This window comes from Stenella coeruleoalba, assembly GCF_951394435.1.
Source record: "Stenella coeruleoalba genome assembly, chromosome: 2".
In the NCBI taxonomy this organism is placed as follows: Eukaryota; Metazoa; Chordata; class Mammalia; order Artiodactyla; family Delphinidae; genus Stenella; species Stenella coeruleoalba.
The window spans coordinates 38,969,191-38,983,519 of record NC_137147.1 but is presented as its reverse complement, the minus strand read 5'-3'; the positions used below and the strand labels follow the sequence as shown (position 1 = coordinate 38,983,519).

Genomic DNA, 14,329 nt, shown 5'->3' with positions numbered 1-14,329 from the left:
TCTGGGCACATTTACAGTCGGAATATGAGCAGCGTTATTTTCTGAGCTATTTACTTGAGGGTGCCTAGTGAGTTACCTTGGAAACAGATTCTTCTTGTAGCATTTGAGCTTCTTCTGTGGTGCTAGGATATTAATAAAAACAAATCCGAAGCTCTCTCTACAGTACAAACTGCTGCAGAGAATTCCCTTCATGATTTTTCACCTTCCCAATGACACTATAACATATGGGGGGTGTGTGTGTGTTGAGTGTGTATGTATGTGTGTGTGTGTATATAAATATATATATATATATATAAAACATATATAGTGTGGAGTCAATTTTTGGCAGAAACTCTGAGCCTTTTGTATTTGGAATCACCATATTATGGAATCTTATGACTGAGTTCTGGGTAGACCTCAGTAAACCTTAATAGTGTCTATGTAGAAGCACCCACTAAGTGTTGATTGCTTGGTGGCTTGAAATTCTTTCTTCACTCCTTCAGCATGGGTCCCCAGGATGACCTGAGGAGGTGTTAATCACACGTCCTTTTGCTGGAGCTAGTGAAACTATCTCATCAACTTTATGGGTAGCTTTGAGGGACTTTGATGTATTGGAGATGAACATGTCATTTTCACTTACGGATGAGGAAATTACTTGGAAGTTCAAAGCGCGTACGTTGGTCTGCCCATGCTAAAGAATGGTATCGTAACAACAGTTGATCTCCCTGTGATATCTTCCAGAGATACATAGTGCTATGAGTTAGATTTCTCAGAGGATACTGGGTTTTTGTGCTTCTCTTGTCAACAAGGTTCATTATACTTTAAAGAGACACATGCCTTAACTTAAAAAAAAATCAGCTGATGAGTGGGCAGCAAGGAAAAGGATTGTTGTTTGTGTACAATAGTAACACAGGTCACTGTTTCTGCATTGAAATGGGTGTCTAGGAGTACGTGCTTAACTAGCTATTTGAGTAATCAGTTCTAAACTAGTTACTGGAGTAACAGGTTTAAAAATCTCATTTTTCTTAGTCTGTCAGATTAAGGTAAAAGAAAGGGCATGTCTATGGTTCTACAGTTCCATTAAAATGTCTGTATTCCTCTAAAACTCAAAGGAGCAAATACCTCACTCACAAAATCTCTCATAATAATTGCAAGCTTATATTATTGAGGCTTTATGAGTGAGGTTTAATGATAAGGTGACAGGTACTATTTGAAATGTGTGAATTTAGGAATTCCAAAAACATTTTGAATCTTATTTTCTTAGTTTCTATACTCTGGATTCTCAAAACAGTTCTTAATACTTAGGACAAATTAATGTCAGTTTTATAGAATGAAATTGCCATCTGCTTAAAAACTGATTTTCTTTTTCGCTTTTCTCTAGTGAGCATTGACCACAGAGTGGTAATTTATAGTTGTCATTCTATACAAATGTGGGCCACTTGATGAGAGAGAGGGTGATGGAGAAAACCTTACCGTTAGGGCATTAACTGTTTGAATGTTTCTTTTTAAATTATCTTGAAGCAAAATACAAATCATGGCATTATAAGGCACATTATGGAAAGTGTGATGAAGCTCTCAGTGTCTTACTGGGACTCTTAAGCAGAAAGCTTCTTTTGTTGTTGTTGTTGTTGTTAAGTTGGTCTTTGATCTTCCCAAATCTCTCCATCACTCTTCTGCCCCTTAACAAGTAATGCTTATTAAAGATGTACTTCGTAGCTCATCATTCTATGTTGGAAAGATGTCAGAGTCCTTTCAAATTTTTGTTTTTCCCATGGGTAGGCTTTATAGTCAAAGACCTAACTGGTATTAGTTTTAAAACATTTTAGGGCAATAGTTCCATTTAGAATCCCCCCACCCCCAAATCTGAAACTAACCCCAAATGTGTATTTTGTTTGGGACTTTTTAGAAATGGGACACCAGTGTGAAACATCATTTTCTATATCAGTTGGAGGGTTTTCCTTTCCATTAGCTGCTCTATTGCAGGACTCATATTCATACTAGTATGCTTTTTGGAATGAAATGTTAGTATTTTGCTACTAGAAAGTAGTATCCCATTCATTATGGGTGATGGTAGTAAATCCTAGTTGAACTGAGCTGTGCTAACAGAAGACCGCAGAGGTATTTGTTATTCCTCAGCAAGCAAACTTTCACATCTTTTAGTGAGAAATTGGAAGGATTAAAAAAGAAAGAGAAGGAAAAAGGAAAAGACAGGAATTTTTGGCTTAAAATAGAAATATAACTAGTATTTTGGTTTAACTAAATAGATACAGTCTGTATAGCTATATATAATGTTATAAAATAGGTCACAGATGTATGTAGAATTAGTTAAGAATGTTTGAATCCATTACTATGCTTAGAAAACAGTGTTCCCATTTCTTATGTGAAATTCCCTGCCAGTGGTAAGGGAAATGTAAAAGGAATGTTTTCAAGTGTTCTTTGATTGGGGCCACTTTGGCTGGGCAGACCTGAGAGACATCATGCACCACCCACCTAACCTACTTACGTTTGCAGCCACAAAGATGCCATTAAGGCTGCTGCTTTTGACGGGATCCCAGGGGGATCTGATTATTAATGTTTGCCAGACACAGAAGTATTGACATTCTCATGTTATCAGCATTACTATTCTAAGAGCCCAGTTATCAAGGACCCCAGGAGACCTTGTTTTGATAACCACTAGCGAAGGAGATAAAATGTGTGGCGGTTGTCGTTTTGGTGATGAGCAGTATTACTGCCTGCTTAGTTTGTAGCTTGTGTAAACAAATGAAAACGTGAGGAAAAATACTGAACCTTTGTTAGCATTGATCTAGGTTGAGAGTTCCAACTTAAGAGTATTGATGTGTTCACTCATAGACAGAAGGGGGCCAATATAAGTAAGAACGTGAGGCCATGTCCCAGGACCTAGCAGAAACATGTGCAGTGGATTAATAATTTGTGCTGGAATGGTTTTCTGGCTATAAATGAAAATCTCATTAGATGAAAGGTTCCTATTTCCCTCATCACAAACATAGTGGGAACCAGATGAAAACTTGCAGATAACATTCTAAATCAGCATCCTGGGGAGCTCCCCTTTGCCACCCTCCTTTCGACCCTCCTAATTGTTGGTGGCAGGGTACCTTTCAGAGACAGACTAATCTCACCAATCTGTGCTATTTATAGAAATGACAGTGGGGATAAAGGGGCCCTTTTGAGATTCTGAGAAAGATAGGGACATCGTCTCCAGGAAAAAGCTTATTCATCCAACATTTTGCAAATAGTTTGAAACTTATAAAAACCATTCCTAGATTTTATAGGATTAAGCAAACTTAATTAGTGGAGGCCAACCAAATTCAGTTCAGTTTAATTCAATGAATACTTCTCGAGTGCCTTCTATAATATATGCTTGATGTGGTTGAATTTGTGATGTCTGTCATAGTTATGTTTGAAGCAAAATGAATTTCATGTGTGTTGGATGACATCAATAGTACGAAGTCGAAAGGAGGGTGGCAAAGGGGAGCTCCCCAAGATGCTGATTTAGAATTTTATCTGCAAGGAATACTGACAACTTTCCAAGTCCAATTCTGTCATTTTGCATGTGAGGAAATGGGAGTCTAGGGAATTAAACATCTTTCCCAAGATCATAGATAGTTGCAGAAGTGGAACTGGCTGATGGTGTCTCATATCTATTTTAGTGTTACTTCCACTGTCTCTCATAATCTTTTTCTTTCTTGTATGATTCCATTTATATGGAATGCCCAGGAAAGGCAAATTATAAAGACAGAAAGTGGATTTGTGGTTGCCTGGGGCTGGAGGTGGGAATGGGGATTAACTGTATATAGTCATTAGAGATCTTACTGGGGTAATGAAAATGTTCTGACACTGGGTTATAATGATGGTTGCACAGTTTGATAAATTTACTAAAAAGTATTGAACTGTTTATGATTCGAATGGGTATGTTCAGAAAAGGTGAATTTTATGACCTGTAAATCATACCTCAATAAAACCTTGCTGTTCCATGTGTGTCATTGGACCAACAGCATGAGGATTACCTGGGACGTGATTAGAAAAGAAAACCATTGGGCCCTTCTGCTAACCCCTTAATGAAAACAATAAGACGAACTGTAAGGTAAATAGTCCCCTGAAATATTTTGATGATGAGGGTGACGATGATGGTGATTTTGTTTAGCCAGCTTACTTTTAACTTTTACTTTAATAGAAAATACAGAAGTAAGCTTTACCCTAGCTCCCGTCAAAGCTTTTATAAATGTCAAATTTATGATGTCTGAATTAATATAATTTAACTGTATTCTCATTCTGATGGAGAATACTGGATAATTTTTTCTTGAGGTGTAAAAGATTGCATATTGTTATAAAAATAAGTACTTTCATAGGTTTGAATTTGGGAAAAGGTATTCAGGTTTTAATGGAAAATTTAGTTTTAAAAATGTTAAATTATTAAAAATGGTAAACACAAACCCTGTAAAAAGATGCAAAATGCCTTAAAATGTTAAATGAAAGAAGTAGGATATAATACTGTCTTGTGTGTGTATTTAGATATTCGAAACTATTGATTCGAAACTACCTATTCTATGGTAGTCACTTGACTGGATGCTGACAATAGGGCAAAGAAAAAATGAACACACTGCCTGATTTCATGTGGCTTCTAGTTTAATGAGGAAGGCAGCTGTTAAAAGAAATAATTACATAAGTTATTAATAAGCTACAATTACAATGTATTAATAAGAAGAAGGAAGAAGAAGTACTAGAAGAGAATCCAGACATAAAATTGAGTCTGGATTACGGGGGTTGGTTGTCAAGCAAAGCATTCTGAAAAGCAAAGTGTAAGCTAAGTGCTGAAAGGAGATGAATGGGCTTTAGGGGAGAGGGGAGGGAAGCCTAGAGGGAGGAGAGCTTTCTCAGCCAGTGGGAGGAGCCTGGTGAAGTCAGATGCTGAAAGGAGGTGGTGAGATGCTTAAAAACAGCAAATAGAGAGTGGTTACAGACAAGAGGTCAAACCACGCATATAGCCTTCTAAGTCCTGTGGGGGCTTTGTGGGGGGTAGGAGAGAATGCAAGGCATCACTTAAGAGGCTGTTGAAGTGGTTCAGCTGGGAAATAATGGTGACTTGGATTTGGGTATTACCTGTGCAGGTGGGAGAAGGCAGGTAGATTCAAGAGATGAAAGAATGGGTAGGCCTTGGTGATGAGGTCTAGATGAAAAATAGGAGAAAAGAGAACTGTTAGGTTCCTATGTAATATGATTACCATTCGATGTAAATTACAAAGAAAAATTACAGAAGAAATATGCAAAAATAATGAGAGTTGGGTTAAAGTGGAGGGTTTATACATTATCTTCCCCTCTTTTTTAAAACAAATTTTCATAAAGCTGGTATTGCTTCTATAATTAATGAAAAAATTTAACAAACGCTAAATGATTGCTGATACTTACAGTATTGCTTAATTTATCTCTAGAGGGCTGCAATTACCTCAGTTCCATAATTTTCCCTTATCTTTGAGCCTAGTGCGTTTTCAAGAGATACGAATGATGTTTCTATCTCTTGGGACAAAAATCAACAATCTGATAAATCTCATAGTCTGAGAGTAATTCCTGTTAGTTGTGCCTGCATTTTGCCTTCCTCAATTTCGTTATGTTACCTTCTAATTACATTCCTTTGTACTGTGTATGTTATTTGAGATTTCAGAATCTCCTTTATTTCGGGCCAGTTGATCTGTGCCAGTGGCTTTGGAACGCAGGTACCTTCTTGTCAGGAGTTAATTGTGATCACATTAGCTAGGATAATGCAAAATGAGATTCTTCCTCATTATGGTTGGGTCTTTAGAAAGGTAAATATTAATCAAATATAATTCATTCTTAAATTCTCAATAAAAATATTATATGTGTGTCTGAAAATGGGTTTCTGGGCAAGAGCAGTGACAATCTATTAAGACAATTGTATTATTAAAGCCACATTAAATAGTCCCTCTGGAAATGCTGAAGAACTTATGTGTTTATATAACCACTGAGTATTTGTGAAGCATATTTACATCTCTGCCTTGGATATAATAGATACTCCAAGATACTCAATGGGCTTATGAAATTTGGAGAATATTTATTATTTTTTTTATAAAGGCATTTCTCTTTTTAAAAAATTTATTTTATTTATTTATTTTTGGCTGTGTTGGGTCTTCGTTGCTGCGTGCAGGCTTTCTCTAGTTGCGGGGAGTGGGGGCTGCTCTTCGTTGTGGTGCCTGGGCTTCTCGTTGCAGTGGCTTCTTTTGTTGCGGAGCACAGGCTCTAGATGCGCGGGCTTCAGTAGTTGCAGCACCTGAGCTCAATAGTTGTGGCTCGCAGGCTCTAGAGCACAGGCTCAGTAGTTGTGGCGCATGGGCTTAATTGCTCCGCGGCATGTGGGATCTTCCCAGACCAGGGCTTGAACCCGTGTGCCCTGCATTGGCAGGCGGATTCCCAACCACTGCGCCACCAGGGAAGCCCCTGGAGAATATTTAAAGGATGTTATTGTTACAGTGGCAAAAACCTTGAGCAATTAAAAATTCTTGTTGGGTCAACTCAAGTCTTTTTGAGATCATCATGTTCATATACAAAGCTTTCTGTTGCATGGAGTTTGAAAAATAGATTTTAAAATGTCTTCCGGCGACTTCCTGGTGGTGCAGTGGTTAAGAATCCGCCTGCCAATGCAGGGAACACAGGTTCGAGCCCTGGTCGGGGAAGATTCCACATGCTGCTGCGCAACTAAGCGTGTGTGCCACAACTACTGAGCCTATGCTCTAGAGCCCACTAGCCACAACTACTGAAGCCTGTGTGCCTAGAGCCCGTGCTCTCCAACAGGGGAAGTCACTGCAATGAGAAGTCCATGCACCGCAACGAAAAGTAGCCCCCATTCGCTGCAACTAGAGAAAGCCCATGCGCAGCAGCGAAGACCCAACACAGCCATAAAAAAAAAAAAAAAGATTAAAATAAGTCTTCCTTGACTTAGGTAGTAGTTTAGAATATTTTTTTACTTTACTTTTATACTTACTTTGGAAAAGTGTAATTTTTTTATATTTTATCATACTTATTTTGGAATATTGCAAAAGTTTTTATTTTTAGAAGAGTTTCATTAGTGGAATAGGTAGCCAAGGTGGAGTGGAAACAGGATGAGAATAGACCTTGGAGTCCTGCAAACCTGGATTTGAACACCACATTGACTACTTATTAGGAAAATACGTTACATTTAAAAAATTTTATTTTATTGAAGTATAGTTGATTTACAATGTCGTGTTAGTTTCTGGTGTATAGCAAAGTGATTCAGTCAGTCATACATATGCATACATTATTTTTCATATTCATTTTTTTAACATCTTTATTGGAGTAAAATTGCTTTACAATGGTGTGTTAGTTTCTGCTGTATAACAAAGTGAATCAGCTATACATATCCCCATATCCCCATATCCCCTCCCTCTTGCATCTCCCTCCCGCCCTCCCTATCCCCCTCCTCTAGGTGGACACAAAGCACCGAGCTGATCTCCCTGTGCTGTGTGGCTGCCATTATGGTTTATTACAGGATATTGAATATATCCTGTGCTATACAGTAGGATCTTGTTGTTTATCCATTCTGTATATAATAGTTTGCATCTACTAACCCCAAACTCCAATCCTTCCCTCCCCCAGCCTCCATCCCCTTGGCAACCACAAGTCTGTCTCTATGTCTGCGAGTCTGTTTCTGTTTCATAGATAAGTTCATTTGTGTCATATTTTAGATTCCACACATGAGTGATATCGTATGGTATTTGTCTTTCTCTTCTGACTTACTTCACTTAGTATGATAATCGCTAGCTCCATCCATGTTGCTGCAAATGGCATTATTTCATTTTTTTTATGGCTGAGTAGTATTCATTTTATATATGTACCACATCTTCTTTATCCATTCATCTGTCGATGGACATTTAGGTTGTCTCTATGGACATTTAGGTTGTTTCCATGTCTTGGCTATTGTAAATAGTGCTTCTGTGACCTTAGGGGTGCCACATATTTTATTTCTAGTGTCTTCACTGTCTTGTTGGCATTTTGTGAAGATGTGGAATAGCAGTTAACGCAAGAATTTGGAATTCAATAAAGGAGAGTTGGAATATCAGCCCCGCTCTTTATTATAGGTATGACCCTTGGGGCAAGTCACTTACTTTTTCTGAGCCTCAGTTTTTTCAACTGCGAAATAGGCAGGCTAATATTCTTCACAAAGAGTTTTTAATTCATATAAGTTGTCAGAAAGCATTGCATACTGCGATATGTTTGGCAAATGTTAGTTATAATTATAGTATCTTTCTTCTGAGGTCTTACCACATCAGGGAAAAGATTGTAAGTTTAATATACTTTTACCTTTTAAAATGTCACAAATTTGAGTTTAGTAATGAATAAATGATATTGAGCGCCTGTTATGTACTGGGCTCTGTTCCAAGTGCTTTAGAAACGTTGTGCAATCTAATTTCCATAGAGAGTTGCAAGGCAGGGGGTAGTGTTCTCCATGTTACAGATCAAGACATTTAGGTGCACCCAGGTAACCCGATTGGCCCCGTGCTGTGCCGTAATTGAGGGAAGATCCAACACTAAGCCTTGTTTTGTGTGATTCCAAAACCATTGCTAATTTTTTTCACACTGACTCATTTTTCTCAGTGTCTACTGACCAACGTATATTTCAGTTAGAGGGCAGTTTCATATTTTGCTTTATGCTACTTATCCCTGTGAAGCCCAGTGGTGAAGGGTCTGTTGGATTGCCCATTCCTCAGCATTGACAGTGTGGCTGTATTATATCCGTATTGCTAACATCAAGAGTCTTGAGTAGTCCATTTTTATATTCGTTAAGAGTCCAGCATTTAGAACACATTTTGGACAAATGCTACGAAAGATATTTCATCTCAACGGCACATTTTCCTACCCACATGACAAATTTGCTCTTAACAGAAAACACCTGTAGACTCTTTGAAATCATGTTAAGGATGGCTTGCAGCCCATTTTATAGTTCTTATTTTGACTCCATGTATTATTCATCTTTCTAAGCCTTCTTGTTCATGCTAGGTAATGCAAAATGCCTTTCTCCTAAAGGCATGATAAGTGTCATAAAAATTATAGACTTAATTAGCCCCATCACTACTCCAGGGAACCCTAAATAATCCACATCTAATAGATGACACAAGGAAGTTAAATAATGGCTGCGAGAAGGCACTTTACATAAGCCCAGTATTGTTGACTTTTACTTATGATTGCCCTACAGTTCTTGGTAGAGAATAAGAAGAGTAGATTTTCCAAAGTGATTTCTTCTTTGAAAAATGCTAAACGTTAACACACTTCAGTAGATGAACTTGTATAAGTTGTTGATTTGGGGTTTGGTTACCTGGGGGCCATATCATTGGAGAGATTTTCTTTTCTCTCAGAATGTATCTGACTCTCTCCAGGAGCTGATAATCCTTTAAAAACCACACATGCTTACAGGCTTCCACTTGAGATTTCACCAAAATAACATAGATTTTTAAGGCATAGCTCCTAGAAGCTGGTTTCCTTCTTAGGTCATCACTCTCTTCTTCCAGCCAAGCATCTGTCATCAGATAGGAAGTGAGTTCAGAAAGACTACCTAACAGCCTTTAAAAGACCATGGGCAGTATTATTCTGGGGATGGTACACTTCTTCTCTGTTCACAATTACCCTTGGTCAGGATGATCAAAATATGTGAGAAAACATATGGCTCAGGAATTTGATAGTTTTTCCCCATGCATAAGCAAAGCTCTTTAATGTTTACTGTTTAGTCATTTCCTGTGTTTGAAATGACCTTAATTGAACACTTTTATAATTAAAATGTAATTCTAATTAAAACGAAATTTAAAGAAATATAGCCCCTAGGAATTTATCAGTGGCTTTCCTTTCATCTTTATTTATCAGTTGTTACTAATTCTTTATTAGATTGCTAATTTATTCTAAGTATTTTGAGAGGCCCTGGTCATGTTTGTGGTAGGCGCTTGTATGTTAAACACACATATACACGTTTTTTGTTGTTTTGTTTTATACTTCTCATACTAATGAAAATTCATCAACTATTTTAATTCAAATAATGAGCCCTCTCAGCTACCACAGACTGTATATGTATTTTCTCTTCTAATCCAGGGACCTAGACCATCTTTTCTTCTTTATTTCTCATGTGGTTTTATTTTATTTTTTATTAAAAAAATTTTATTAGAGCACCAGAATCAACTTAGTTTTGGGGGCTTTCTTACCACTTAGAAAACAAGGATACCAAGTATATAACTGGTATTACACTTGTCATGTTCCACCAATTAAGTTGAAATTTACCTATGCAGCAAAGCTATCTCCATGGTTACTCTGCCAACTCTTAGCCCTTTTGGCTTCAGACTGCTTTATTATAAAATGAAAGTTCTCTAGAGTTGCTAGCTTGGTAATTTTTCAGATTCTAGTTGTAGGTGCCCTTTTGTCTTACTATTTTAGAATATAACAACCGGACAACCTTTCATATATAGACTGAGATTTGGTCTCTTTCCAATCACTCTGAGATCATCTGACAATGGTTATTGGCAAAAGTAAAGAACCAGTCCCTGAAAAGGTGACTTACTGCTGAATACTACATCCAGCCTCAGTATTAAAATGCGTTTTGCCCCACACTGGTAAATTCTTGGGTTTTAAAGTGGAAAGGAACTGTTAGAGGTCATCTAATTTACAGATGAAGAAAAACAAAGGAATGAGGGCTACTTAGCATTAAAAGTTTTCATTAGTAATTTTCATTCATTCACTCAGCAAACTTTTACAGTGTCCCTACCCTGTGTGGGTTCTGGAGCTATAAAGTATAAACACAGTCCCAGTACTTACGGTCTCAGAGTCCATTGGAAGAGAAAGATTGACCAATAATTATCACAACAAGTAAAACCTTATAAAGGCACATTCAAAGCACTCTGAGGCCACACCTTTGATTATAGATAAAGAGTTAACATAATAGTTTCATTTTAAAGAATAAGTAAGTCTTTACCAGGCAGGGTAGGAAGAGAAGGCACCTTGGGCAGAGCAAACAGAGGTCAGGAAAGAGCACAGTCACTTTGGAAAATGCTTAGTGTGTTAGTGTTATGGGTAAATAGGACTTCAGAGTGAGGAGTGGTGGGGAACGGCCGAGTTCCCACTGTGGGGTGGTATTAGTGGGAACAGCTCACACACAGCTGGACGTTCGGTGAGGACAAAAGGTAGGACCCTGTGAGTTGTGCAAATATTGAAATAGTTCCAAGCTGGTTGATAAATAGCCATTGATCTGAGACCCCTCCCACTGTCCTGTTTCACCTCCCAGACCTCCTCACAGCTAGTACTTCAGCAATTAAAGAGTTGACACCCAGCTGGAGGCCTTTAGGGACCACCCCCCCACCCCCACCCCCGGCCAGCAGTAAGGGCAGTAAGACAATGCTGGTTGTTAATTTTTTTGAGCATCTCTCCTCTTGTTTGCCATGGTAAAGAATGTAAACTTTATCCTATAGGGTAGAACTGGAAAACTAAATGCCTCCAGGGGTCAGGCATGCTAAACAGAAATGAGTGAAGCAAATGGGTATAAACAGCAGGAAGAGGTGAGGACTGTAGTGAATTGGAGGCATTCAAATTAATTTTTTAAAAATTCTGTGTGAACAAGTATGAATTAACGTTTGCTATTGCTCAAATTTTGCAGTAGAAGAAATAGGAAGCCACAGTAGGTTTTTTTTTTTTTTGTGGTTGGTTTGTTTTTAAACTAGGGGAGTTATACAAGATTTATTTTAAAAAATATTGCCATGAGGGTTTGATGGACAGAGATTTCAGAAGACATGGAGACACAAGACCGAAAGCATGGGTTGTTACTAGTTCCAAGATTGGATAAGAAAATGCTGGCATAGGGCTTCCCTGGTGGTGCAGTGGTTGAGAGTCCGCCTGCCGATGCAGGGGACACGGGTTCGTGCTCCGGTCCGGGAAGATCCCATATGCTGCGGAGCGGCTGGGCCCGTGAGCCATGGCCGCTGAGCCTGCGCGTCCGGAGCCTGTGCTCCGCAACGGGAGAGGCCACAACAGTGAGAGGCCTGCGTACCACAAAAAAAAAAAAAAAAAATGCTGGCATAGATTCAAATATTTTGGGTTGTATATGAAAAAAAGTTTTCTCTGTATAAAAGAACAATAAAAAAGATGACTGGATTATTAAGGCAAATATGTCATTTCTATCTTAAAAAGTTTCTTGTACCTAAGGCACAGTGATACAGTGTTTTTTCAGGGAACTGTGTAGGTCTGGGATGCCCCAAAGCATATTAATTTAAGCAAAATATTTGTGGAGGAAAAGCAAACAAACAAAAAAACCCTGTGGGTGGTGAAATGCGGTGGAACAAATATTGAAAGAACTCTTCAGTGTAACCAAGCAAGGGATTTGTATGGTAACATTAAGATGTTTTCCACAGTTCTGAGTAGGTTTTATTAATCAGTTTAACACATTTGAGTACATACTATATGCTAGACACTGTTTTTGCACAATTTTAAATAGAATTTGTTAATTCATTTATTGAGCATTTACTATGTGCTCAGCATACTTGCAGGCACTGGGAATAAACCAGAGAACAAAACAGACAATCCCTGCCTTCATGGAATTTCCATTCTAGGGGAGGAGACAGGCAATAAACCCGATGCAATATCAGGTTTGGTGAGCAAACCTAGAGGATGGATTGAGGCCAGGGAAGATCAGAGACTGAAACCAATTAGGTATGTAATTTCTGCGGAAATTCGAGTGTGGGGAAAGGTGATAACTATACAAAATGTAATGGAAGTGAGTCTTCATAGACCTCAAATTAGCAGAACTTGGGATGGAAGGAATGGAGAGGGGGAGGGTTGAAGGGAGAAATTCACAACCACTAAAATGTGAGTTTAGAGTGTTGAACATTTGTTGTAGCAAAAGTGATGTGCTAGGTTTTGATGAGCTGAAGTTGAGATTTTGGTGAGTTGTCCCAGTGTAGCTATTTCCTTAGATCAGCATTTCTCAAACGTTGGTGGTTGTCAGAATCACCTGGGGAACCTGACAAAAATGCAAAGGTCCAGAGCCTTTTTCCTTCAACTAGCCTGGGCCTCTGTGTTTTTTATTAGCTCGCCAGGTGATTCTGACACAGCAGAGTTTGAGAACCACTGGCTTAGATAACCAGACACAAGTCTGGAAAGAGGGATTGAGTTAAGGACTGGAGATGTATATTTTAGAATTTTAAAAAAGTGTTAATTGAGACTTATGGATGGGTCAGCTTTCCCAGGTGATGAGTATTAAGGGGGAAGAGGGGAAACTGTAGGACAATGAGTGATTGCATATATGTAGTTGGTGTTTAGACCAGGAAGAGCCTGAAAGACAGACACATGAATTATTCAGCGTCAGGAAAGTGCAGAGAGCTGTTTCCCTTTAACTGGAATGTGGGCTCCATGGGGATAGAAACCTCAGGGTTACCTTATACCTGGCATTGTGCCCAGCACTTAATAGGCATTTAATCAATATTTGTTTATTGAATGAATCAATGTGTGGCTCGCACAGAATCTAAAGAGAAGTTTTTAGGAGGATGTAGGCAGTCATGTCACGTGTAGCAGCCTGAGGTCAAGATGGCTGAAATTTACAGGATTGCTGATAGATTTGGTCAGAAGGAAGCTATTACTATAAAAGAGATGGGGTGATTAAGTGCAAGCAGGAATTTAGGCTCTGCTGTCATGTATAACATTCATCCTGAGCTGTTGATGAGCAGTGTAAAGGCAATAAGTGTGTACACACATAATGCACATAACATATGGTTATGTATACACAGATATATGTGTACATGTTTGTATATCTGTGTGTATTCACGCATATCCGTGAAAGTATAGATCTTTAGCCCTGGAGTGTTCATTGTGCCCTGTTGCTCTGTCGCCATCCTGTAGCTGAGCCTCCTTCAGGTTATGAATCTCGTGGGAAGGAGTGTCTCCCAGGAGTCTCACAGGTTGTAGAGGGCTGTCTTTGGGCAGTTGGAACACAGACAGAAGCAACAAAACGCTCTGGACATGTCTCCAATAAGCTGTGTAATCTACTTGCCACCCTCAGTCTTTCAGAGGTTGGTTGTTTCCCAAGAATAGGTGTAATTTCTAGAAATTGCATAAAAATATAAAATCCTGCTCTAAGATTTGTTAAAAGCTTTTTAATTCCAGGCACACATTTCCTTTGAAAGGATGAATCTTCGTGTCATGAAGCAGAGATGCTTATTAGCCTGCTTTCTGTGATCTGCAGATTCATAGATGAAGCATCCAACCTTTCTTGTATTTTGAAATGTCATGTCCGGCTGCCTCTTAATGAAGATTCATTTATCCTTTTTACACTGTTAAG

General features: G+C 38.6%; 1 protein-coding gene across 9 annotated transcripts in view; it reads left to right on the top strand.

Moving 5' to 3' along the window:
- Nucleotides 1-14,329, top strand: part of SYT16 (synaptotagmin 16) — a 256,159-nt gene that overhangs the window by 112,615 nt on the left and 129,215 nt on the right. Inside the window, exon 1 of one of the 9 annotated variants that reach the window (XM_079914265.1) lies at nt 12,431-12,705. The exons of the other annotated variants lie outside the window; for them this stretch is intronic. The gene's annotated coding sequence lies outside the window, so the exon portion shown is untranslated. Of the gene's footprint in view, nt 1-12,430; nt 12,706-14,329 lie in introns of those variants that run through there. 9 annotated transcript variants of the gene reach the window in all.